We start from the raw sequence: 24,968 nt of genomic DNA on the forward strand, positions 1-24,968 counted from the left end.
CAGTCAAGCTAAGCCTGGCATACAAGTCCAGGAGCTGAACTGAACTCCCTTCTGTTCTCATACAATCATATAATCACTCCAAAAAATGAAAAGACCTCCAGGATCCCCAATTCCAACCCCAACCCACCATGCCCACTGCCCACATCCCTCATTGCCACATTCCCACAGCTCTGGAACACCTCCAGGGATGGTGACCCCACCACTCCATGGGCAGCTGTGCCACTGCATCACTGCTCTTTTGGAGAATTAATGTTTCCTAATATCCCCATCTGATCCTTCCCTCTTTAAACCCATGGTGGTGCTAAGCAGCAATCCTCAGGCTCTGAGACCACCAAGATAGAGATGCTGGCTGCTTTCCCCCTCTTCAGCACCAGACCCATCAGCAGGAGAGAACTGGTGGGCATGGTGGTGGTGCTGGGTGGTATCTGCATAGCCCATGTCACACAGGATCCACCTGGGATGCTGCAATTCATGGCAATTTTAAGTAAATGACCCAGTTTCTATCTGGATTCTTCCTTATCAAGAATCACAAACCTTAATCCCTGTATACTCCACAAAAAAGAAGAAGGAAGGGGAAGCAACGCTTTTTGTGTCACTCCACTTTTAATAAACTGTAAAATGAACTCTAATTCTGTAATTCACTTCCTTCGGAGCTTTAGAAATAAAGCAAAAAGATATCATTCCCATGGACAGTCCTCACGCTTATCCATGAAGCACAATTTATTTTCCTCTCCGATTTAAGAATGCACTGCTGCACAGTCCATCTTCCGAGGGGAGGTACTTCTAGAAGTGATGCTTTCAGAAATCTTTTAAAAATAATCTGTCCTGTAAAAGAAACCAAAAATAAGTGGGGGAAAGAAAGGCCAATCTCTCAAATACCTCAAAGCATCAAACATGGTAGCAAATTGCAGATGCCTCGTGCTGTTGTGAGCTCTGGTTCCCTGTACAATCTCCGAGCTGTGGATGCTCCAGCTGTACTGAGCTCTGAGCACCAGGTGCACTGCAAATTATTCATCCCCTTGCTCCTCTGAATGTTAAACCCCTCACAGTGCCTTTGCCATTGTTGAGGCTTATGTCTATACTGTAAGTGAATGTTTTGCTAAGAAGAGCTATTTCTTTTCCCAGAGATTGCCTTGACTGCTTGTCCCTCTTTTGTCTGTTTGCTTTCAGCTCTTGACCGAGCAAACACATTTACAGGCAGAGATGTCTTTTCTAACAATGAGCATGAAATGAATATCGTTTCAAATTGCTCCAGTAATCACCAGCATTTGCAGGGGAAACTTCAGCCTGAGACTCATTCGGTCAGTGGACAAGAATAATATCATGCCACAGAAGGGCCCTGCGAAACACCTCCTGCTCCAGAAGGCAAATATTGAATTCCCAGCATTGTATTTGCAGTAAATGGTGTGTGAGCTGAAACATGTTTGATTTATACATTGAAGCTTTGAGCTCTGGATGCTTTGGAGTTTCTTTGTACTGCTTCAGCAAACACAGACGTCTCCTGTTCTCTTTTTTTTTTTCTTTTTTCTTTTTGCTAAATAGACAGCGAGGCAAAGATCATCCACTGCAAGAGAAACCTTGGCTCCTGCATCCCCTGCTAGAAAGCTTTGTGGTTTTTCTCATTCATCTCCTCCTGTCTGGCAATGCTGAGGAGCTCTCCTGCAGAGGGAACCAGAATGTCCCAGCTCCAGGTACTGGTAACCCAATCTACACAACGCATGCAAGGAAGCACCAAGTATATTGCAGATGGTGCAAATTATTCAGAGATGCCTCATCCCTGGAGGTGCCTAAAGCCAGGTTGGATGGGGACCTGAACAGCCAGAGCTGGTGGGGGCAACCAGCCCACAGTGGGGGGTTGGAAACAGATAACCTTCAAGGTCCCCTCCAGCCATAGCCACTCTGTGATTCTATGACTTCAGACCGTCACCTACCCACCACCCCACATATCACCTGTGTAACACCAAGGCTGGATGGGGCCCAGCATGGGACAGCTGTCATGTGTCACATCGTCACGAAGAGTGCACAGTCCACTTCTTTGGACAAAATAAGGATGTGTCCTGGATTTTGATGTCAGGACATTTTACATGGTGGATGGCATTGGTTCTGCTGGATGGCATTCAACAGAATCCCTCTTGGCCCCCTGTAGCACTCACCACTTGTCCAATCTATTTTTTTAGGAATGGCCAGAGCCATTTGCATCTGCAGTAATAAATTTTTGGCATCCAGAAATGCACTCAGGAGCCATTTTTCTTGGTTATGGTCTAGCTTTTTTATTGAACAATACAGAACTGGTTCCCAGGGAAGGATGAATCCCACTGTTTCAGAGAGGTTTTATTCTGATTTTATTTTCTCTGAAAGGTCTCCTAAAAAAAGTCTACATGTATTTGTATTGAAAAACTGTGCTAATAGGGCTGAAGGGTCTCCAGTGCTCATAAAGCCCAGGATCTACCTGGTATCCAGAGAACCTCCACCTGTGTAAGGGAATGGTGCCTGATGTGTGTTGTCCCTAAAATCTTTCAGCTTTTTCTGGACATACTGCTGTCAAATGATTGCCTCAGACTAGAGTGGGGTTACAGCACCAGGGATGCACCCACATGAGACTGGCTCTAAGAGAAGGCTCTAAGTAGTTGTGTGACAGTGTTACCCATCAGTTCAGCCACGCATTGCCTCCCTAGATCTGGAAGCAGGCCACCTATCTTTACATGCTGTTGCTAATAAGCCCTGCTTCCTCATCTGAGCTATAGATTTACACGTCGCCTGAGCAGTAAATCTGGTTTGCTTAGATTTAATCCTGGCTCAGCCTCATGAAGGCTTTAGGTTATCAGATCCATACCACACTGAATGGTGCTGTCGGCTCCCATAGCCTTGAAGCTCTGACTGTTTCCTTTATAGCAAGAAACACCAGAACAAGTCACAGAAAATGCTTTCCTTTACCTTATCTGTGATAGTGAGAAAATCTGACTGAAAATGCTCAGTCTGTGTTCTTATATTGAGTAGCATTTTCCAACAAGGATGCTATTTCTCACCATCTAGCCCTCCTTACCATTTATGGTGCTAGCACAGTCTGCCCAGAGCTATGGGTGCCCCATCTCTTTGGGTGCCCAAGGCCACGGATGGGGCCATGGGCAGCTTGAGCTGAGGAGGAGCACCATCATGGGGGCTGGAATCAGGTGAGCTTTGAGGACCCTTCCATCCCAACCCATTCCACGATTCTGTGATAAATGCAGCCATTATTAAATAAACAAGGGCTGACATTCAGGAACGGTCAGCTCACGTTGCTTATGGCTCTTCCATAAGAGAAAGGCATGCTCAAAAACCTCTGCAGTCCTAACTTTCAGGTTTATCAGGTTAGCATAATAGCATAATAGAAAAATAACCACTTAACAGACAGCCAAGCAAGGTATCCAAAGTCCATTAAGGGAATTATGAAAATTTAAGGAGACGCCTGTAGTACTGTGGATTTTGATGTGCAGACTACAAATGCCCAAATTAGCTTCCAAAGTTTTATCATTAGTAAGGATTGAATTATGTATATTTAAAGGGAGAAGAGAATTATTGTATTCTTTGGATTCAAGCCGCACTGCTTGATCAAGAGTACATAGGAACCTCCTGCTACCTGCACTGTTCTCTGAACAAAGGAACTGGGATGATTAATGTGTTTTGAAACAACTCTGTTGTTTGTTGTTGGTCAGGAGCTCTGGCTTATTGTGCAGGCCCTCTCTGCAGCATTTGCTGTTAGTATTGGCCAGCAAAGTGCTCAAGAGTTCATCGGGATGAACAGAAAAAAAAATCAATGGGAAATTCAGACTTGGGATTCAGAAATCAGGAGAGATATTTTTTTATGCTGGTAGAAGTATGAATCTTTTCCCTGCTTTCAGTTGGTTTGCATTCAGCAGTGCTCCCTGAGTGCAGAGATGCAGGTAACCATGGTAATTAAAGCTAGATGCAGTTTTGAGGAGAACAAGACAAACTTGGGTAGGACTTATTTCCCATCACAACCCATATGGAAAAGATGAATCATCCAGGAGAAGAAAAGAATCCCAGGAAAAAAAAAAAAAAGGAAGAAAAAAACCAACAAACAAGGGGAAAGCAATAACACGCAGGAAGAAAACCCAATCCTTCAGCCATAGGGACTCTTACCACTGCCCTGAATCCAAATCTCTGGCTCTCATAGGCACTCTCAGCTCATCTCAAAGCCAAGAAGAATACAGCAGGTTAGAGCTTCCAGTTGTTCCTGATAAGCTGTTGAGGAGTGGCTGATTAGAGCACAACAAGCTTTTGATGGAACAGTCAAGGGAAATTTTCCCAATTAGCTCATTAGGACAAATCCCATCAGTCTGCCAGTTCTGGCATTGTAAACAGAGCCAGAAATGAAGTCCTGTGGCTCTAATTGTTTATGCAATTACATAATGCAAATGCAAATTTATGCATTATGCAAATGCAATTTAATGCAAATATGCAATTACATCTATCTTACATAACTTTGTGGTCTCCTTTTACAAATAAAAAATTGCTTAAAAGAGCCAAATGACTGAAAACTTAAACAGCTTTTGATAGCCTGCTGGCTTGATGGGTCCAAACCCTGGGACTGCTTTGGTCCTTTGGAAACTTCTGCTGCTGGATGGATCTAAGCAAGTCCTCATGATGAGATCAGTCTTTCTTGTGATCCCAGCTCAGACTACTTTCTAGGTTTTGTTGTTACAGGACCTTTCTCTAGGTGTGGTTGTTTTAAGAGGAACCATGATACACGGCTTACATCTCCATTGGTATCACTCATTATAGCAAAGGTGGCCCAGTCATTTGATGCAAAGTTCAAGCAGTCCTGTCATCCCATCTCATGTACAGTGTGCCCAAACACGGTTCTGAACCTTTGCCATCTTACATCACGGTGTCTGCAGATCACACATCTAAAAGCCAACCTATATTTCATTTTATGTTGCCCTCCAGCTGAGAAGTTTGTTGCATTTTGTGACCGTTGTCAGAAATGTGTCTCCAACCATGCCCTTTCCACAGCAGAGCAACCACCCTGATTCTCCTCTCTCATGGTCTGCTGTAATTGGCATTAACAGAGCGTTAACAAGCTGCCATGGGGCATCCAAACACTCTCCATTAACCAGCATGAGGACTTAAGGCTGCATGTACAAAACAGAATTAAAAGGATTTCAAACAAAATTGGTTCCTAGCGTGGCAGTCTGATTAAGCAAATATTCGTGTCAGTAGCCACTTTGCCTTGGGGGCAAAGTCGGTGCAGTGCCCTGGAAATGTCAGAAGAATAGAGATGAGCTGCACTTTCCTGCAGACTCTGCACCAGCTGCAGCTGCTCCTGCAGTAGAACAGTCCCCAGTCCAGGGGGAGGATTGGCTTTCTGCTCCCAGAAGCATTCTCAGCAGCTGAAAATCTGTCCAGAGATGGCCACGTGGGAACAGGTTCTGTTGTTCCTCGGACAAGCACAGCCCAGATAGGAAGTCTTGAATTCAGCAAATAAATTAATGCATCTCTGTTGAAGAATATCTAAGGAGGGGCTGTAAGTGAGAAGGGGATGGCCTCTTTAGCAAGATCTGCTGTGATAGAAAAAAGGGGAAATGGTTTCAAACTGAAGGAGGGGACATTTAGACCCAGCGAGGCATTGGCACAGGATCCCAGGGAGGTGGTGATGCCCCATCCCTGGAGATACCCAAGGTCAGGGAATGGGCTCTGAGTGCTGATGGAGCTGTGGGTGTCCCTGTGCATTGCAGTGGAGTGAGACCAGATGGCGTTTAAAGGTCCCATCAAACTCAAATGATTCTATGAAGTGTTTTCAGGAGGAGCATTGCTTTTGACAAAGATATCCTCAACACAGAAGCAAGGAGGCCTCCAGTGTGCCCCCTAAATTCTGACTTCATCCCAGGGCCCTTTCTTTTAAATCTTATTTCCCTTAACAAGGGTGCCCGTCAAGTTCTTCCCTCTGCAATCAATCTTTTATAATTACCATCTTTGTCACAGGTGCTGTGTGTAACCTCATGTGTCTTTATGTGCCTGCACAGCTTCTGCACAGTGAGGATAACAACATCCAACTAGCTGGATCTGCAGTGCCTCTTACTCTGTTTGCCTGTGCAGTGTGGATATGTCCATAAACCCTAACAGTACAGCTCTTCTGAGGGGTCTCTGGACATTGTACAATTGTGCTTTCAACAATAATGATGATCTTACAACCACTACAGCATCGCTGCACAGCAGTAGCTAAACTGTTGTGTTTAATACCCTCTGCTGGGAACAACCCTGAGACAATAATCCCAGGCATATGGTCTGATTTTTGGGTCTTGCATAGAGCCAGGAGTTGGACTCAGCAATCCTTTATGGGTCCCTTCCAACTCTGGGTGTTGTATGATTCCATAAATGTATGATTCAAATTGTCCTGCTGCTGCACGCTAACGACAGCCAGGCCAGATGCATGTTTGCACCAAGGGACCTTTCTCTACGTGATGTATGTGTGGGCTAGCTCAGCCCCAGTCTCACTACAAAGCTGCTCTCTCAACATCTCCTCGACACCACCCAAGAAAGAAGTCACAAGGCTCCTCCTGCACAGCACATGAGCACTGTGCAGGGATTTGTGTGCCAAAAGCAATCACCAACAAACCCCGGGGTATATTAGCTCTTTGCAGAGCTCTCATGCACAGTTACAGATGCTTTGCTCAGTATTACTGCATGCATGGCCCAGCTGCTGTAGGTACCGAGCTCCCCGTGTGCACAGCTGTGCCTTCTTGGGCAGCCTCCAGCAGTCCTGCTGGGCGCTGCAGCTCCAAGCAGACTGAGCCTTTCTGAACAAGGCTTGGCATCCTTTAATTAAATGCCTGACTTTGTTCCCTGGAGATGCTAACTAGGCTTTCAGGTTCCATGTATGATTTGAACTCAGTGGCTGGGCCTGGGAACAGAAGGCATGCATGCAGGGACAGCAGTTTGTCACACACATTTCAGCCAGTCCCTGAACATCTTAATTTCTAGCAGAGATGCACAGCATTGCCTAGCATGTTTCCCAAATGATCTGACCTTCAGCAACCTTTAAAAACTCCTTACAAAATTGTACTCCTGCATTCCAGTGCATTTATAGCACTCGATCAATTGGGAAAAGAGCTTTCAGAACACAAAGATGGATTTTTTCTGGATCATGATTCAGGCGCTCAGGCATTGGCTTGCTTTAATTTTTAGCATGTTTTTATGATGTAATTAAGGTCCGAGAAAATGTCTAGGCTGACTCAAGAGAGCAGAGAGACTGCAAGCTGGAATATCCATCAGGTTATTACAGAAGATATGCCAGAAGTTCAAAGACAAACTTCTCCAAAGTTTTGGATTGAGGTGTGCATAGAATGGTTAGAGGTGGAAGGGACCTTTAAAGGCCATCTAGTCAAACTCCCCTGCAACGAGCAGGGACATCTACAGCATAGCAAAGGTGACTCTATTCATGAGCATAAGATCATAGAATGATAGAATGGCCTGGGTTGCAAAGGAGCACAGTGCTCATCCAGCTCCAACCCCCTGCTGTGTGCAGGTCACCAACCAGCAGCCCAGGCTGTCCAGAGCCACATCCAGCCTGGCCTTGAATGCCTGCAGGGATGGGGCATCCACAGCCTCCTTGGGCAACCTGTGCCAGTGCCTCACCACCCTCTGGCTGAAAAACTTCCTCCTCATACCCAACCCAAACTTTCCCTGTCTCACTTTAAAACCATTCCCCTTGTCCTATCGCCATCCACCCTCACAAACAGCCGTTCCCCCTCTTGATTATACACACCCTTCAAGTATTGGAAGACCACAATTTCAGAAATGGGGTAAAATGAGTTTCCAGAAGGCCATCCTGGTTTTAGGATAACATCAGTAGTCTCCACATGCCAAAGTTTTAACCTGCACTGGGAACTTACATCTCAAGCTGTGTGAACACCAGCATTTGCTCTGAGCTGGTTACCATGGCTGGCCAGCCGTGAGGCCTCCAGAAGATATGAGAGCAGGATGTTTCACTTCCAAGCAGTGTTCACCCTCTTTCCGTGAGTGCAGAGGGAATTACAAAGTCTGGCTTTCCAAGCCTAAACTTCAAAGTTTAGGCAAGACGTGCTTCAGTTGGCTAAAGCTGGATAGCATGAATACAAGTGTTATAGATCTGTGATGAAATTTAACCCATGTTCTAGAACAGAATAAAACCCAGTGCAAGCAGGCAAAAAAACTAAAATATTAATTTTCTATGCTGCATAGAAGACATTTTGCATTCCTATCAAAATCACTAGCGTATTTCATTATAATAAATGATGAGAAATGCCATACTTATGGTATTATCACATGCAGATTCTTATATTTACATTTCATGTTGGCCACTTGAGTATAAATTATTACACCATTAGCAGACTAGTTCTGCTAGCTGATCTTTTGTGTCTGAATATCAGTACTAACTCGTGGAGCATTTGAGAAAGCTGTGGTTTGTAAATGTGTGATTTCTCCTGGCACTAGAAAGAAAGCAAAGAAACACAGTAATTTTGTTTTTTAACTTTTCCTTATTTCTCCTTTCCTTGGGATATCTAACTAAGCTGGCAAACTGTCAGGATGAGTGCAATGCCAATTCACCAAGGGCAAAAGGACATACATATATTTAAGTATGAAAGTACTGATTCTGGCAATACAAATTGTATGCTTAGAGATTGTGAACACTGCAATACTTTCTCAGACTTTGACCTTACTGTCTGCAAACTTATCAACTTGTAGAGCTGAAGCAGAAGTAGCCACGTCACCAGATTACAGGCTGTTTACACTCATCCTGTGATTTGAATAAATGCTCAGGTCCCCCAAACCTGATTTATTACTTTCAAAGAGTAAATAGTACTTTCAGGAACATGGTCAATAGCAAAGTCAGCTGGATAGTGGGAGTGGGGCTAGATGGTCATTAGTGGTCCATGCCAACTCAAACCATTCTATGGTTCTATGAGTCTCTCAGTCCAACCATCTTTGCTTCTCTCCCTGGACCACAAAGAAAGCCAGAACAGCTTCCTTGGCTGTTGAAGGTTTTCTGGTCACCAGCTCTACAGGTGACATTACCAAAAACCTGTGTTGAGAAGCTGTGATGGTGGATATGGGGAAGAAGGAGAATAGGAGAGGTCAAACAGGAGGTTTTTGAGAGGATAGGAAACATTTGAGACCGACTGTTGCTATAACACAGTCTGTTCACGCTGAGAATTTACTTCTGAGCACCTGCTGATGGCATGGGGCACTGCTCTGCAACTCTTTGTGCCAGTTGGCTTTCCTCAGCTTTGGAAAATTCTTTCTAAATAAGGAACTTCAGCATGCTGCCATGCAAGCCAAAACCTTCTGCAGTGAAAATAAAATAAAAACATGGGCAGGAATTCATTCCAGCAGGCTGGATGAGGCAAAAGCAAGAAGGAGGCAGTTTGGAGAGGGTTGGGTTCTTTCCTCCACTTCAGAGCTGCACCCTGGTTTATCATGTTGACCAGTGGAATTCCTACATGCCTAAATTCTTAAATTCCCTCCGCTGTCCTCCCTTTAAGTGCAGTTTGTGTGTCCAAGCTGTGAAGCTTGCATGTTTTCTGTTCATTGGATCCAACCAGCACCTAGGTCTGACTCCTTGCTCAGCCCTCCTGCGCTCTTTCCTGCTCTGATGCCCCTGTACAGAAGAGCTACAGATGGTGGAGGGTGAATGCACCATTTCATAAGGAGATGGTGCAATTATCACCCTGGAAAATGCTTTGAAGACTTTCTCAGTGAGATTATCAATGGCACTACTGTCACGTGAGGCAGGGCTTGCTGCAAGGTTCCCTTTCAATTGCACCAGTCCAAAAGGTCAGGTGGGTCCCAGAGACAGCAAGCTGGCCTCTCTAATGCCTTTGCCTCCCTTACCTCTTTAAGTAAAGGAGAAAGAAAGGTGGCCAGGCTCAGGCATTGCTGAAAGGCACAGCGTAGAGCAGTCTCTGAGCTACTCAGACTGCTCTGCCTTTTAGCTGAAAGTCAGACATTGCTTCCCCACTCTGCCTGTAAGCCCAATTTACATTCAATGTAGGCTGAGAAAAGTAGGAATCCATCATCTGATTTGCACTTTTGACAAACTTCTGATAACTTCAGCTTGCCCTCTGCCATAAGTATACTCCCATCAACACAAGCTCTCTTATCCAGTGCCACCCCCCTGATGGTGGGAAGAGGCAGACTCTGCTTTCCTCATCCAGATGAGTTCCTACAAACACTGATCTGCTTTGATGCTCAGAGTTGGAGATGTTATGATCTCTTAAAAATTTTATCTATACTTTCATACAACATCCTAATTGTTTGCCTTCTAAAAACATGGTTTCATTAATTTAATCTTGTACTGCAGAACATTTTATGAGATCTTAAAGAAACTTCATACTGCGCATTAATTTCTTTCCGCATAATTGTATTTATATTTCAACAAATAGACTTGAAGTACATTATTATTCTAAAATGAGTGCTAATGGGTTTCAGCACTTTCATGCAGCTAATCGTGCATTTATTTCACAGCTTTGATGGCTCACAAAGACTTCCATTTCTTCATTTACATGAAACAACTGTGAAGGATAAATTAAATGGTTGCTTATTTCATCTACAGATTTTTTTCCTGAAAAATCTACACATGCAGTCCACTGTTGGTGTACACAAAAAAATAACTCCTTTAAATACGTGGTCCTCTACTAAATAGACAGATACATGAATGAAAAACACAAACCTTCATCCACTCCCCAACCTGAAGAAAAAACAAAAAAGAAGGACAAATACTGCTCCTTTTTGCACCATGCCAGCACATACAAATTACTAACGTGGTTGTTTCATGTGGCATGGCAGAACCAATTGCTCCAATTTGTTTTCAAGTCAAGTCTCAGAGGACTGCAGGAGAATGGACAAATGCAGATGCTGAAGAAGAGGTTGTACATTATCCATGATGGGGTGCAGAGATTTTGTATGCCAGATCTCGTGTTAGATGTCTATTGCACTTAGTCCTAAACCCCATAGGCTGTCTGGTTCCTTGTGGACCCATGCTAGGCATCCTGAGCATTGTCATCCTATGGGGCAAGCCTGGGAATGATGGCCTTAAATAAACAGTTGCCACATAAGCAAGTCTTGACTCCCTTTTTGCCAGAGCTTAAAAACAGAGGCATGAGATGTGTGGAAAGATATGCTTGCCAGGCCCAGTCCAGACAACATCCTGTAGTAATAAACACAAGCATAGGCTGGGGATTTTCCAGCTGGGATTTCCAAGGAGAAAAGAGGTATAGAAAAAGTTGAGGTCCCCACTCTCTATTTGCCCATCCCAAAACCTTCCTGAGTATCCATCCCTTGCACCTGTGTCCCTGTGCTCTGCCATTAGTGATAATAAATTTTGACCAGCTCAGGGCTTTCTGTCTGTGTCCTTGTACAGTGCTCAGACCTGCTGTCCCAAATCCAGTTGACACAGTGGGCTACAATCAACAAGTGGAGCTTTTCCAAGTAGTAATCCACACCAGTGGTCAAGAAGAGGGTGTCATCCTGTGGAACAAATAAGTTCCAGCCAGAATTTCAGGCCAGCAAAAGGCAGCCCAACCAGCTTGCTTTTGGTTGATCTCTACAATGGTTACTCTACGATGACCAAAGGAAGTGATTTGCCTGGGAGACTCTTTTGGTGTGAGCTGGGATCTCTCTTCCTCCCACCCTAAAGGTCAGCTACAGGATCACTGAGCCCCAGAAACAACACCAAAATAGAGGCATATAATCACAGAATCACAGAACCACAGAATCATACAATGGCTTGAGTTGGAAGGGACCTCAAGGATCACCAAGCTCCAACCCTCCTGCTACATGCAGGGCCACCAACCTCCATAGGCATGTGTGAGCCCAAGACTCTTCTTGTTCACGGGGCTCAGCAATGCTATGTCTTTGAAAGGCATTCAAGAGAGTTTTCTTCTTTGAGCAGAAAACTGGAAAATTGTCCAACATTTACAGCAGCAAAATAGCTTGTGCTCATCCCATAATTAACAAAATGGTTCTTCTGTCCATGTGCTGGTGGACTCACGACAACGTACCAGGAGACAAGAACCTACACTGAAATGATCTGGCGACCCCATTAATGCCTTTGTTGCCATACAGGGGAAAGGAAGTGCTCAGCCTGCAGGCTGGTTCTTTGGACAGCCCTCCTGAGTGGCCCCTTGAGGGCCAGGTTCGGGTTATTTCTGGAGTTTACTTGAGCCATTGAATTCATCTAGCTTCCTAAGAGATAGTTGATCTGCTGCTCTCATGACTGGTTATTAAAATAGACAAGCCTGGTAACACAGCTGTACCTCGTTTGAGTTTTCATTTTCATAGAGTTTTCTTCCACAGAAATGAAATATTTCATATCAGATAATGATTTTTTTTCCCGGAGAAAAATGAAGAGAATGAATTAATCCACAACCGCATTGATGAGGGGGAGAAAAGTTAATTGAAAAATATAATGAAAACACAGAGCTCATTCTACCCTGTGTAGGCAATGGAAACATTGATATTGACAAAGAAAAATTAAAATTTGCTACAGAGTTCAAACACACTGTTAATATATGTATGATGATAATGCATAGAATCCTTGGTAAGGAGCCTTAAGGCACACACATGACACTTATGCAAATCTTATGGAAAACTACAATATTAAATACTAAACAATCTACTTTTTTTTTTTCTTTTTTTTCTTTTTTTTGAAAAATGAAGTCTAGTAAATGCTTTGGCCCAAGCTCCAGTTACTTTTAGGGCTGTTTCCATGCCATCAGGTGAAACAACATGCACTGAAAATTGAAGCCTATTGGGAAAGAAGAGATTATTCCTTGTGGAGAATAGCCAGACACCATCCCAATTAACCCATCTTCCTGTGGCCAATACAGCTGTGCCAGGAGATTCTTCTATTTGAAGAATGATGAACGTGGACCCTTAGGCCACTATTTAATAACACAGTGAAGCAACGCCTTTGGAGTGCAGTAAAATATTATGGGATCAGCTGACGTGGCAAAGAGATAACCCCTTCCAACCCAACCAAGGGAATGCTCTTGGCCAAAGCTAAGAAAAGTAAAGATCAGAATTTAAAAGCATTGCCAGACTCACCCAGAAATTCTACTCAGGTTTGGTTTGGTTGTAAAGTTACTTGTGCACTGAAAGGCACAATGTGAGTGCTAAGATTTGGATTCATTCAGACTCTTCATGCTCCTCACTGAGATGCCGAAGTAGGCGATATATCTTTCTGGCTTCCTCTGAGGACCAGGGAGAGAAGCAAGGATGCTTGGAATGACTGAATCATAGAATGATTTGAGTTGGAAGGGACCCTTAAAGGCCATCTGGTCCAACTCCCCTCCAATGAACAGGAACACCAACATCTCCACCAGGTGCTCTGAGCCCCATCCAGCCAGACTTGGGTGTCTGCAGGGACAGGGCACCATGATGCTTAAGAGTCTTCTGTCTTTTGTCCCTCGGTTTTCTATGATAATGGATACAACTCAGGGGACTAAGACTAACTTAAAGCTTAGTGTTAGATCATACTGAATAGGACCCTCACATACAAAGGAGTTTTCTTCTCCAAGACTCCAGCAGGCACGCTGATAGTTTTGTTCCAGCATGCAAAGATGGCAAACAAACCATCTCAAAACAAGCAGAAGGTAGAGATGAAAGCCAGACCTGGCGTAAAATGCAGGCAGAAGCATGCAGAGTGAGTCCCAGGGCAAAGCACCTCCATCCCCATGGGGAAATCCAAGACCACATGTGCACAGTGCTCACTTTATGCTCTGACCTGTGCAAAAGCTCCAGATGAGGTCGGCAGACGGCTGCCAGCAGCGAGCCCTGGGGCTGTGCTGCAGTGATAAGTCACAATTCCCACCAAGTTTAGTCCCGCAACAACAGTTTTTTCCTTTCTCATCCTAAATTGGCTTTGAAGCACTCCTTTAATTTTCAATACAAAGCATCATCATCGCTGGCTGTGCGACTGTGACACGCGGGGAGATAAAAGCAATAAGCCTTTCTCCACACAACCTCCCTCATTGACTCCTATAATGTCTGAGTTGGATATTCTGTAAGCCTGCCCAATTAATTTTGTGCTCGGTGGCACTTTCTGAGCACAGCGTCTTAAAAAAAAAGGTCTGCTAAGAAATTCATTACGTTACAATGCGGTTGGACTTACTCCAGCCAAATTATTACATTTCTATAGCACTAAAAATAAAGAAAAGCACTGTATAATTGAAACAACCCACACACGCACGGCAAAATTCCTCTCTAGGACTGAATGGAAACCAAACCCTGGTTAATCTGCACCGCGCAACACAGTGTTTCACACGATTAACACATAATAGAAAACGTTACAGGTTTTCAAATAGATTCCCTGCAGGTAATAAATTACATGTCACAACCTCACGTTTGACAGCTGACATTATTACACACTTAATCAGTGAATGCAAAATGACCTTTTTTGGAGATGCAGCACAACTGCAGCTTTTTGATGCTGCTCTGGCCAGCGTTTTCTCTCCAGTCTGTCTGTGCCTTTTGCCTACAAGCGACAAAATACATAAATGCAGAGCCTCTGTTAGCAGCATAGTCCATTTGTTGTGTGCAAAAATCTTTCTCACCCTTGAATGCCCTCATGTCAGATGGCATAGCACGCAATTATGCCCTCTGTGGTAGAGTAACTCCATCCCCTGACAGAGCTCCTCAAAGCCAATACCTCTCCTGCATGGCGTGCCCCTGCAGCACAGCCCTCACATAGTCAATCTCTTCAGTTTAATCAAATGATTTCACAAAATAATAGCATTTCTGGTTCAGATTTCCAGAGGAGTTTAAAGGAGTAAGAATCTCATATCCTATTAAAGAGAAATGCCTGATGTCCATTAGGACATTCGCTCTGCCACACAGCATGTCAGAGATGCCATTTCGCTGAACAGATAATTAGTGTAATGACAGATTGCACTCTATCAGAGGATCCATTGTAAGGAGATATAACATAAAGAAAGATCATTCTCTCTGGGCTGCTATTCTTTTTGCCAGGCAGATAGGTGACAATTGACAAAGTCAGCCCAATATATGGGTGAACTGTTCATGTCTGACCCCAGCCAAACACTATCCGATATGAAATAGAACTATTTGCTTTGCATCTCTGGTTTTCCTGCTTCATCACCTCCTGGTTGGCTGTGGTGTGGACACAGTGAACCTGTAATTGATTGGCTTTCTTCCTGTTCTACCTCTGTTTTCTAAGGAAAGTACTTCTCATCTAATGCTCTGTACGATTGTTACTTCATTAATTCCCTCATCTTCTCTTATTAATTACTCACAATTCATACTAAAGATATTTACAACTCTTTTTTTTTTTATTCAGAGAATCCTTCTCCATGTCTTCTTATTGCCACTTCTTCATCTTTTCTCAGCTGTAATTGTTTCTAGCTTTCCTTCACTATTCTTTTCCTGACCACAGCTGAGCAATTCCCAGGTTTTGTTCACATTTCCTGTTTCAGTTCTCCTTTCTCAGCAACTTTGGTTGGTGACTGCTATAAGCTGTGGGGAAACCACCCTCCAGCTGTACTGAACGCTCACACTAATGTTCAGTGCCACACTCAGTTTGCACAAAGCAAACACAGCAAGACCACAACCATCAGCTCCAAAGCTTTCAAGTCAGTGATAGACTTTGTCCACCCCACCAGCAGCAATGTATTTCCAGCCCAGATGAACTCAACCAGCACAGAATTGTGATTATTTTTAAAATACGTCTTATTTTCTACATAGAACACAGTGAGTTCTCCATGCCAGAGGCTCTACGTGCCAGCTGTGTTTTTCTTCTGCAATATGTTCTAGAGTACAGCTTAGAAAGTCACCTTTGCTTCTGTAACAAACACAAGTGCTAGGCTAGGCCATCAGATATACCTGTTTACTTCTTAGTCCCATGTTTCTACATGCTGTGATTATGAATTATTTGGAACAGTGAAGATGTTAATGGACACCCAACACAGAAAGCCTTCCCCTTGATATGCTCAGAGATATCTAGATGTGCTCTAGATATGCTCTAGATATGCTCTTGATGCTCAGAGTGCTATAAGATCTCTCATATATTATCAGGTCTCCATGTTTATCTGCAGTATCTTCTGGCCTCTTGCTAAAGAATCAGCTTGGATTTCTAAGGTATTAATGCTTTCTTTCTGCATTTACAAGGCCTTGCACGTGAGTGGATCTGTGCTGAATGGATTACAAGTAATCCAGTACAAATTGCCAACAAATTCTGGGAATGTTTCATGATACTTCACAAAGTGGCCATTCGTTCCTCAAAACTTTGGAACTTCATATCCTACATGCATCCAGAGAGACTTAACACAGGCTGAGCAGTGGGCCCAGGAGAACAGGTTCAACAAAGCCAAGTGCAAGGCCTGCACCTGGGTAACCTCTACCAATACCAAGTGGGGGGTGAATGAACTGAGCACAGCTCTGCTGAAAAGGACCTAAAGCTCTGGTGGATGACATTTCTTATGTCAAGATCTTTCTTATTTTGCAGGGATGCCCTCTGTTTGTCCTTTTGTCTGTAACCACCGGTGAACATCACACCTCCTTTTCCAAAGGCATCTGAGAAGATCATTTTCCTTTTCTGAGCTCATCTGCGTTCAGCTGAGCAACAGCCTTCTCGTGCTTTTTATGCTCTCTGCAGGACCTTTTGTCCAGTTACTCTTTCGTTATGCTGATTTCAGCAATCTCACTCAGCATATAACAGCCATTTGGATCATTCACCTTCCAGTTTATCCTTGGTGTTCTGCTGATTCTGGTGGTCTGCATTTTGCTGCCCTTCTTTCTCAATGTCACTAGTCTTAAGTGCTTCTTGTGTGCAATCAGGAGCCATAGTAAATGATATGGGAATGTTTTGTGACATTTCACAAGGCAGTCATTTGTCCCTCAAAATTTTGGAACTTATGCCTTTAGAGGGTGGTGAGGCACTGGCACAGGTTGCCCAAGGAGGCTGTGGATGCCCCATCCCTGCAGGCATTCAAGGCCAGGCTGGATGTGGCTCTGGGCAGCCTGGGCTGCTGGTTGGTGACCTGCACACAGCAGGGGGTTGGAACTGGATGAGCACTGTGCTCCTGTGCAACCCAGGCCATTCTAGGATTTTATGATTATCCTACATGTGTTGGAAAGTTACTGAAACAAATAAAAAGCCCCACAGTGTGGGGAGAGTGAAGTCTCCAGATTTCCTCTGTGATCATTTATGATGTTTGCTGTTTGTTGCTGTGGCTCAAATGACCTCTGCTTAGCTGGGCTTAATGACGGGCCTTCTCTTTCTCTTCTTTAAAGGTCATCCAAAACACATACAGATTGAGCTCAAACACAGCATACACCTGGAACAAAGCATTCGAGGATCTTTCCAAAAGACAACAATAAGAGACCCAACAAACTGCTACCTCAATAACCTCCAAGACCTGAGATCAGCACGTGCTCCTGAGAGCAAACCCTGAAAGAAGTCCGTCACCACTGCCAGCTCTGAGGGTGGTTGGGCAGTCTTCCCCTCCCTACCTCTATCAGCATTACTCCTAGATAAACATGATGTCTGTCTTTTGTGGTACACCTTTCATTACGCCTCATTAAGTTTCTTACATTTGCTTTCTGTTTCCACTGCTGTCTTGGAAATGAGTAACAAAACAAGGTCTGGCTTATGCACAGAGTAGACATTAAATACTAGCTAAGTCCTGATAGAAAAATTTTTAGAAGCACTGGAGGATGGGAAAGTTAAGCATCCATTGAAGAGCTGAATATATTGTAGCAAGGGCTTTAACACCATAGAATTTATGGTGTTGTGATGGCAGTTGGAATTGAGGATCTTGTGGGCTTTTGCAAACCTTACTGATTCTACAGAAAAAAGAGCTAAACATGCTGAATTAGAGTTCTCTGAACTTCTAGAAACTGCCATCTCTGGATGCTAGATGGGCCATTAGTTGCCTATATGTCACTGAAGACTACAGGACTCTTTGCCATGTAATCCTGCCAAGTCTTTGGGTTTTGCACCAGTAGCTCCCTAATGCACAACCACTACTGTCAGCCCCTAGAAGCAGTGAAATTGCTTCTAGTAAGTTCTTTGCAATACCAGGCAAAGCATCATTAAAAACATCTGTAATCATGTACAGGAAAAAGCTGTCTCACTCCACTGGTGACAGGGTCCCAATACAACTATATACAAGCTATATACAATGCTCCTCCTGAGGAAGTGGCCTTCATCCAGGAAATGTTTCCCTTTAGAGGCTAACCCTGAAATGAGCCCAGGGAAGCACAGATGAATGGCTTGCACCTGTGCTTCCTAAAGCAGCCACCCCCTTCACCAGGTGCTCAATCATCAGGTCAGGCCATTGACATAACAGTTCCCTTACAACTGTGCACAACTTACAAGTGATTGAGATACAATTCAAGGAAACAGATTCTCACAGAAGCTACTTACTTCATGCTGAAGTAGAAGAAAGCTGTTTGAGACTACTGCATCTATTAGCATCTGCAAATAAACTATGAAAACAGTGGAAGAATTGAAATGTGATCACGCAACAAGTTTTTTGATGCAAGAAAATGACATCCAGATGGCTAGACTGCAGCAAGTTCCCCTGGCTATTAAAGGAGGCTGGAACAGAAAATTAAAACGATGACGATGAAGGATGGACAAGTGCTGAAAGAGGTAAAAAAAAAAAAAGGTGAGTTTTGAAGGAAATGTGTCTGGGGATTCTGAAAGCAACTCTGGAGGGACGGTTTGTAGTGCAACACACCTCTTTGAGCACATGGGAAACCACAAGTCTGCTGAGAGCTTGTTATTAGACATGCTGTTTCCAAATGACTCAGTAGGCAATGCATCAGCCAGAGATGTGCCTTCCAAATGAAAAGTAATGTCTAATGCACAAATATTTTCAGTGAGCTTATTTGAATTCATTTGATCACAGCCTTATTCTGGTGACTTCTAAGCATTTGCAAAGGTGATGATTCACACAAAGGATGAGAAATGTCTACACCATGAAAAATACTTCCGAAAGACAAGGAGATACCAAAGAATATGGCCAAGGGTCTTTATGCTACCCCATAGCCTCAGAAATACTTTGCAAAAGAGGTCAGGCTTAAAGAGTTCTCATCAGTTCTTTATAAATGGAGTTAAATGACCAGAACTGTGAATTGCAACAAGCTCAACCCACATTTGGTGCATAAAAGAGAAAGAAACAAAACAGTTGTAATGATTCAGAAGGTGCTCTAATCTAGTTTAAATCTCTAATCTAGTCTGAATGGTAAAGTTTCAAATAGCTGGTGGGAGTCTGATTGGTACAGAAACCATCTTGGGAAATAGCATCACATGGACAGAAACTGGCAGTAAATTTAGGGGAAATCTTGAGCATCTGGAAATATAGAAGTATGCATAAAGTAAGAGGGGAGGGAAGGGTTAAAACCACAGCATCTGAGAATGTTTGAGGCTGGATGGAACTTCTGGACATCATCTGGTCCAATTCCCCTTGTTCAAGGAGACACCCAGAGCTGGTGCCCAGGGCAAGTGGGGCTTTTGGAGATCTCCAAGGAGAAGACCCCACAGCCTCTCTGGTCCCTGTGCAGGGCTCCAGCTCCAGCACAGCAAAGAAATGCTTCTGACAGGGAGAGCCTCTTGGGCTCCAGTCTGTGTCCAGTGCCTCCCATCCTGGCTCTGGGCACCACTCTGGGCACAGCTCCATCTCCTTTGTACTCTCCCTTCAGGTGGCTCTTCAGTTGCTTTCAGATATCTATTCTCATATATATTTTTGTCATCTAAGACAGCGTTTGGCCACCAATTGCATGATGCAGGGAAGGAAGTTGTCTCAATGCCTCCATCCCCCAAAACCTTGCTAGAAAAACTCCATTTTTTGTCCTGCTCCTACTGCTTGCTCTCCACCTGAGACATGCTTCTAAGCAAATCCCTGTTTAGAACAGTGTTTATCAGCTTTAATTAAGAAAATGTTGGGGAAAAGAAAGAAAAATTGTTCAAAAGACATCTTTAGTGCTCTCTCTCCACTTCTCAGCAGCTTTTAACATTGATGAGGAGAGCAGAAGTTGGGTTTTTGGTCTTTTGTATTTGAAGGGTATATTCTTTATAGACCAAAGACAGCTCACAATGCCACTAAAGAAAGTGCTTTATAAAAGCAATCCATGAGCAGAGACCAACCACTGAATAAAAACATGAAATGGACTGCTCACCAGTAAATCCCTACTAGAAAAAATAGAGGAATTGTTGAAATTCAGTACCTTTGGAGTACTGCGAGGTTTCTTCTTGTTTCTCCAACTGTTTGGTTGGGTGCTTTGGGGTGTTCTTTGGTTCGTTGCTTTCTTTCCTTTTCCCTTTACAAACGGTTTGACCAGCTCTATTTTAAAATCAGATCTGTCAGCAGCTCCCTGGGGTATTTCTGTTTCTTTGGATATGCAATGGGAAAAATCAACATGTGGAGAAAACTTCAGCATACTGCTTATTATACACAGGCCCGGAGTATAATGAGCAAACAGCTCCTGCAATGCTGGGCTGCTGTTCAGGCAAACTGCCTACAGACTGGCAAGCAATTTGTCGGACTGTCAAAAGACAAAGACGTCACGCTGATCAAAGCTCCTCTGTTAAGCTTATAAATATCTCTTATTCTAAGCAATCAGAAAAATCCTGGGAATGAATGTGCAATATGGCAAAAAAGATGCATATAAGCCAGGATGCCCCCGAACTAAAACAATTCAGATGCACATTCTTGTAAATATTCTGCTTCTTACACAGAAAGAAGAAAATAAGGCAAAGAAAGGCTAAAAATAAACCAGCAATGAGAACCAGTGAGACGCACACTCGTTTTATTGCAATACACCAAACTAGTCAGATAAATATACTTAATTAGCTTCGCCAGATTTAGGGAGGAAAAAAAAAACAAAACCAAGCTTTGTTGCCTGTTTATTTTGGGAAAGGATTTTATTGTTGCCATATTTTATTTTCCAGAAAATTTCCATTGCTTGTGCATTTTTAAGTCTGATTCTCGAGAGGTAGGAGTCGATGCATGAATTTCAACACAAGTTACGAGAATATCACCAGCTGAGTGTCTTGTATGCAATTTCTAAGTGCACTGAAATATAGAAATACTTTGGGGAAAACAATTTTATTTCTAAAGCAGTTTCAGCTTTTGCTTATCTTGACCTGGAATCAAAGATTTTGGAATGTTTTGGGTTTCAATCATAGGCATGTTTGCCCAGGCCAATCATTCCATTGTGCTTCACCTGTAATGTTTCTATTTCCATTTCTATTTCCATTTCTCTCTTACCATTTAAAACATCAATGATGCAGCATCAGCGGATACTGAATCAGACCCACAAAGATCACCCATAATCATGTGAAAAGGCTTCAAGACTATTAAAAATCATCTCAAGACATGGGATGCAGAAAGAATCAGAGCAGAATTGCTGTTTTATGCCACAGGTCAAGACTGACCTTTGCAGAGCTGCACAAAAGAGAGCAAGAAAGGCCATGAATACAGAGAGAAGCTGGTAGAATCTGCACATGGAAAAGAAATGTAAGAGAGATGTGACTGCCTTGCTGTCATAGGCCAACACTCAAATAAATTCAAAGCACTTACACAAAAGTTGATTTTCAGCCGTCCTTTTTAAAGCTCATTCTAAATAAGCTGCTCCTAAGAAGAAGAGGTAAGCACTTTTGGATCAGAAAAAAAAAACGTAAAGGGAAAGGATAAAAGAGAAAATGGGAAATAGAAGGAGTTAAGTATCTACCATGAAAGGTCAGCAGGGCACAGTTAGGATTCCAACAGGAAGCAACACAATGAGGAGATGAGATGTTTCTTGAAGCCATTTGTGTCATGCAGCTCTGTCACATGCTGGAAGGGACATGTAGCAACAGAGCACTCAATTTTCCTCCCCAGCTTTTTCCTCCACTGTGTGTCCCCATACCTGTTGTGAAATTAAAGATTATTCAGAATTATTGGTGCCAAGTAAAGCATCTTGTTCGTCATCACCAACAACATGGCAGAAACAAGGAAGGAAGATGCTCTAATCTTATTCCTACCGGGACAGAGCTTTGATTCTCTTCCACAGCAGCAGGAATTCCTCCAGTGAGCAATAAAGGCATAAAAATAGGGATGGGAAGCAGATCTTGATAAAATGAAGACAGAGCATGTTCAGCAGCTTGGGATCTCCATTCAAATCCAGTGATTTTGTGACACAAGCAAGGTAACACTCACCTACACCATCATACATGACCACTAAATTGCTCTTAACAAATGCTAAATCCCAGCTAAATTCAAGGAGGTGGGAGAAGGACTGCTCAGATCTTTTTCTTTTTGGTGCACCACAGGAAAGATGTAATGTTGGATTTACCCTTTACGAAGTGCTTTCTGGCAGTGATCTTACCAGAACAGATGTAACGAGAGAAATGGGACCTTGCCCGCATGTGTATTGTTCTCATCAAGTCCAGGAGAATTCCTCAATGGTTCTCATCATCTTGATTTCCATCATCCCCTCTTGACCTCAAATTGGCAAGTATGAGCTGAGGATGCTCCTCACTTTATTTTCCCTGCACCAGTCTAAGCCTGATGCTGAATCTGGTTCCAGATTGGCTTCAAGCTCTCAAAGAGGTGACTGGAAAGGTTCTGAGGTTTAAATATTCTGCAGGTATGACATTTTCAAAGGCTCATTCTCTGAAACAGCTGTGCCTGTTCTTTTGCTGTTTCTTGCCTTTAATCTGACTAAGTGACTGTACACATGCAGCAATTACCTCCAGCAAGCAGGACACTCCAATTTGCTTTGGTTTTGCCTGGGCAGGCAGTTATCCAGACTACATCCGTCAAAGTAATGACAGCCAAGAAGATTAAAAAAGAAAGTGTGAGGAGGAGGATGACATTCCAGAGAATGATAATTGAGGAACTATGAGAATGTTCATTGAGTTTGACAATTTCAGGCTAAAAGGCTTCTGCCCTGGCAGGTGTTTAATCTCCCACTTAACCCTTCACATCTGCCTGTCCATTACTGATCCAGGTGACTACTTCCAGGTGAGCAATTGCCAGTGACCCAAGCACAGGAATTTCTCCTTTCTTCTAATTTCTGATCCATCCCAACACACCTAAAGGCAGCTCATTGACCAGACCCCAAGCTCACTTATCCTAAAAGGGGGATCTGGTTGGATGGAGCTTTGGGCAATCTGATCTGACAGTTGGCAACCACCTGTCCACTGCAGCTTTTGGAACTGGATGCACTTTAAGGTCCCTTCCAACCCAACTGTTCAACGCCTGAGGTGAACTGGTCAAGCACCAGCAATCGAGCATACAATTTGTGGTGTGTGAAGTTTGGTGTGTAAAGGTATGAGCAGGGTGTTTACTGCCTGATTTGATGTCTTCTTGTTGTGCTGGTCTTAATTATTGTTCTGTAATTAGAGGTTTTCTGAGCAAAAGTGTGAAGATCATGTTGTATGGGAACCTCTGATTGATCAGCTGAGGCGACCATGAGTCAGCCAGAGGAGCACAGGTGAAGGCAATTCACCTGGAAGGGGTGGAGCCAGGCTCCCTCCCCCTCCTAGACCTATTTAAGAGCTGGCTACCAGTGGGGAAGGATCCCTTCTGGAGATTGCCTCTCCTGGTGTTTTGTGAGTGAGCCCAGGATAAGGGTAAGCCTTCTATTTATTCTCTTTGTTATCATAGTCTGCTTTGCCTAACTCTCTTGTTTGATTTTGTGATTATAACATCCTAAAATTCTTTGATTATACAGATGTGTACGAGTTAAATCCTATCCTGGTTGCTGACTTCTTTTCTTGTTGCTTCTGCCCCATACGTGATCTAATCTTTGTTGGTTTTTAAACCTTTCTCCTTACTTTTTACCTAAGAATGGTGCCTGGTAAGACTTAATCAAACCCACCCCAGCATTTGGGCTAGACCTTTCTGCAGTTATAGGGATCTCCTTTCTTTTCTATACCTAAGTGTTGGTCAGAATTAGTTTCTACCCCCTCTTTAAAAACCTTCCTCTTCTTTCTGTTTTATTTTGACGTATTGCTATGCTGTTCTGTCACTAGATGTATTCAATAGCAGAATGTTTCAGATTGTACCGGTGAACTGCAAACGCATCTGTGGTAGGATCTGATACATATAATGATTAACAGTTCTACCCTATTCTTGAACAGTCTGTTCTGCACACCTCATCATGCAGCTCTACCCACATATACATCATCAAGTCAGCTGGAGGGGTTGGCATTCACAGCAAATCACTCAAGCCTGTGCTTCTTGGTTCTTTGCTGCTCTTTCAGTGCTGCACAAGCACAGAGATCTCAAAGCAATGGGGAGCTCGGGTGATCTGAGCTGTGCATTGACTTTAATCACTAAGCTGAAGAAGTAAGAGAGAAACAAAATCTGACTTTTTTTATCTTATGCAAAAGAGTCCTAATTGCATGGGTTAGATCATGCTCCAGTCTGCAGCAGGGAAGAGATGTTATTGTTGTACATGCAGCCTGGGCTCCACACTGGCTTTTGCCAGGTGTTGGACTGCTCACACAGCCAAGCTCCAGGATTTGTCCCTCACCCATAGAGAGAAGAGTGGAAGAGGTGACTTGTCCTGAATCCTTGTGAATTACATGAGAAAAGTAAGTCAAATATAGAGACAGCATCCTCTTCCACAACTGGAAGCCTCAACAATTTCTATGTGCTTGATGACAAATCTCAGCTCCCAGACAAGCTCTGGAAATACATTTGCACACAGTTATTACTTAGGGCCAGAGACAGTGCTGGTGGAATTTGATGGCACACCTCTCATGGCACAAGATAGGAATCAGGCCCTTTGTGCTAGGCTGTGATACAGCTCAATGACTTTAAAATCCAGGGGTCTGTGATACTGAAGTCTGAGGAAACTTTATTACCCAAGGAACCCTTCTATCCTTGTGTTGTTATCATCCTTTCTATTCAGGATCCACGGACCTTCCAAACAAGTTTTTCTGACCTAGGAGAAGTCCTGATCCGAGCGCTTTAGCA

At 43.4% G+C, this 24,968-nt stretch overlaps 1 long non-coding RNA gene across 1 annotated transcript; it reads right to left on the bottom strand.

The window, feature by feature from the left end:
• Positions 1 to 597: 597 nt before the first annotated feature.
• On the bottom strand, positions 598 to 22,043 carry LOC122177348. Its single transcript, XR_006178061.1, has 3 exons — positions 21,733 to 22,043; positions 21,582 to 21,635; positions 598 to 825 (listed from the first exon to the last, which is right to left on the bottom strand). It is a non-coding gene; the product is annotated as an uncharacterized LOC122177348 (long non-coding RNA).
• Positions 22,044 to 24,968: the final 2,925 nt, after the last annotated feature.

Source organism: Lagopus leucura, unplaced genomic scaffold (genome assembly GCF_019238085.1).
Source record: "Lagopus leucura isolate 7727_CA_CO unplaced genomic scaffold, USGS_WTPT01 Super-Scaffold_1, whole genome shotgun sequence".
In the NCBI taxonomy this organism is placed as follows: Eukaryota; Metazoa; Chordata; class Aves; order Galliformes; family Phasianidae; genus Lagopus; species Lagopus leucura.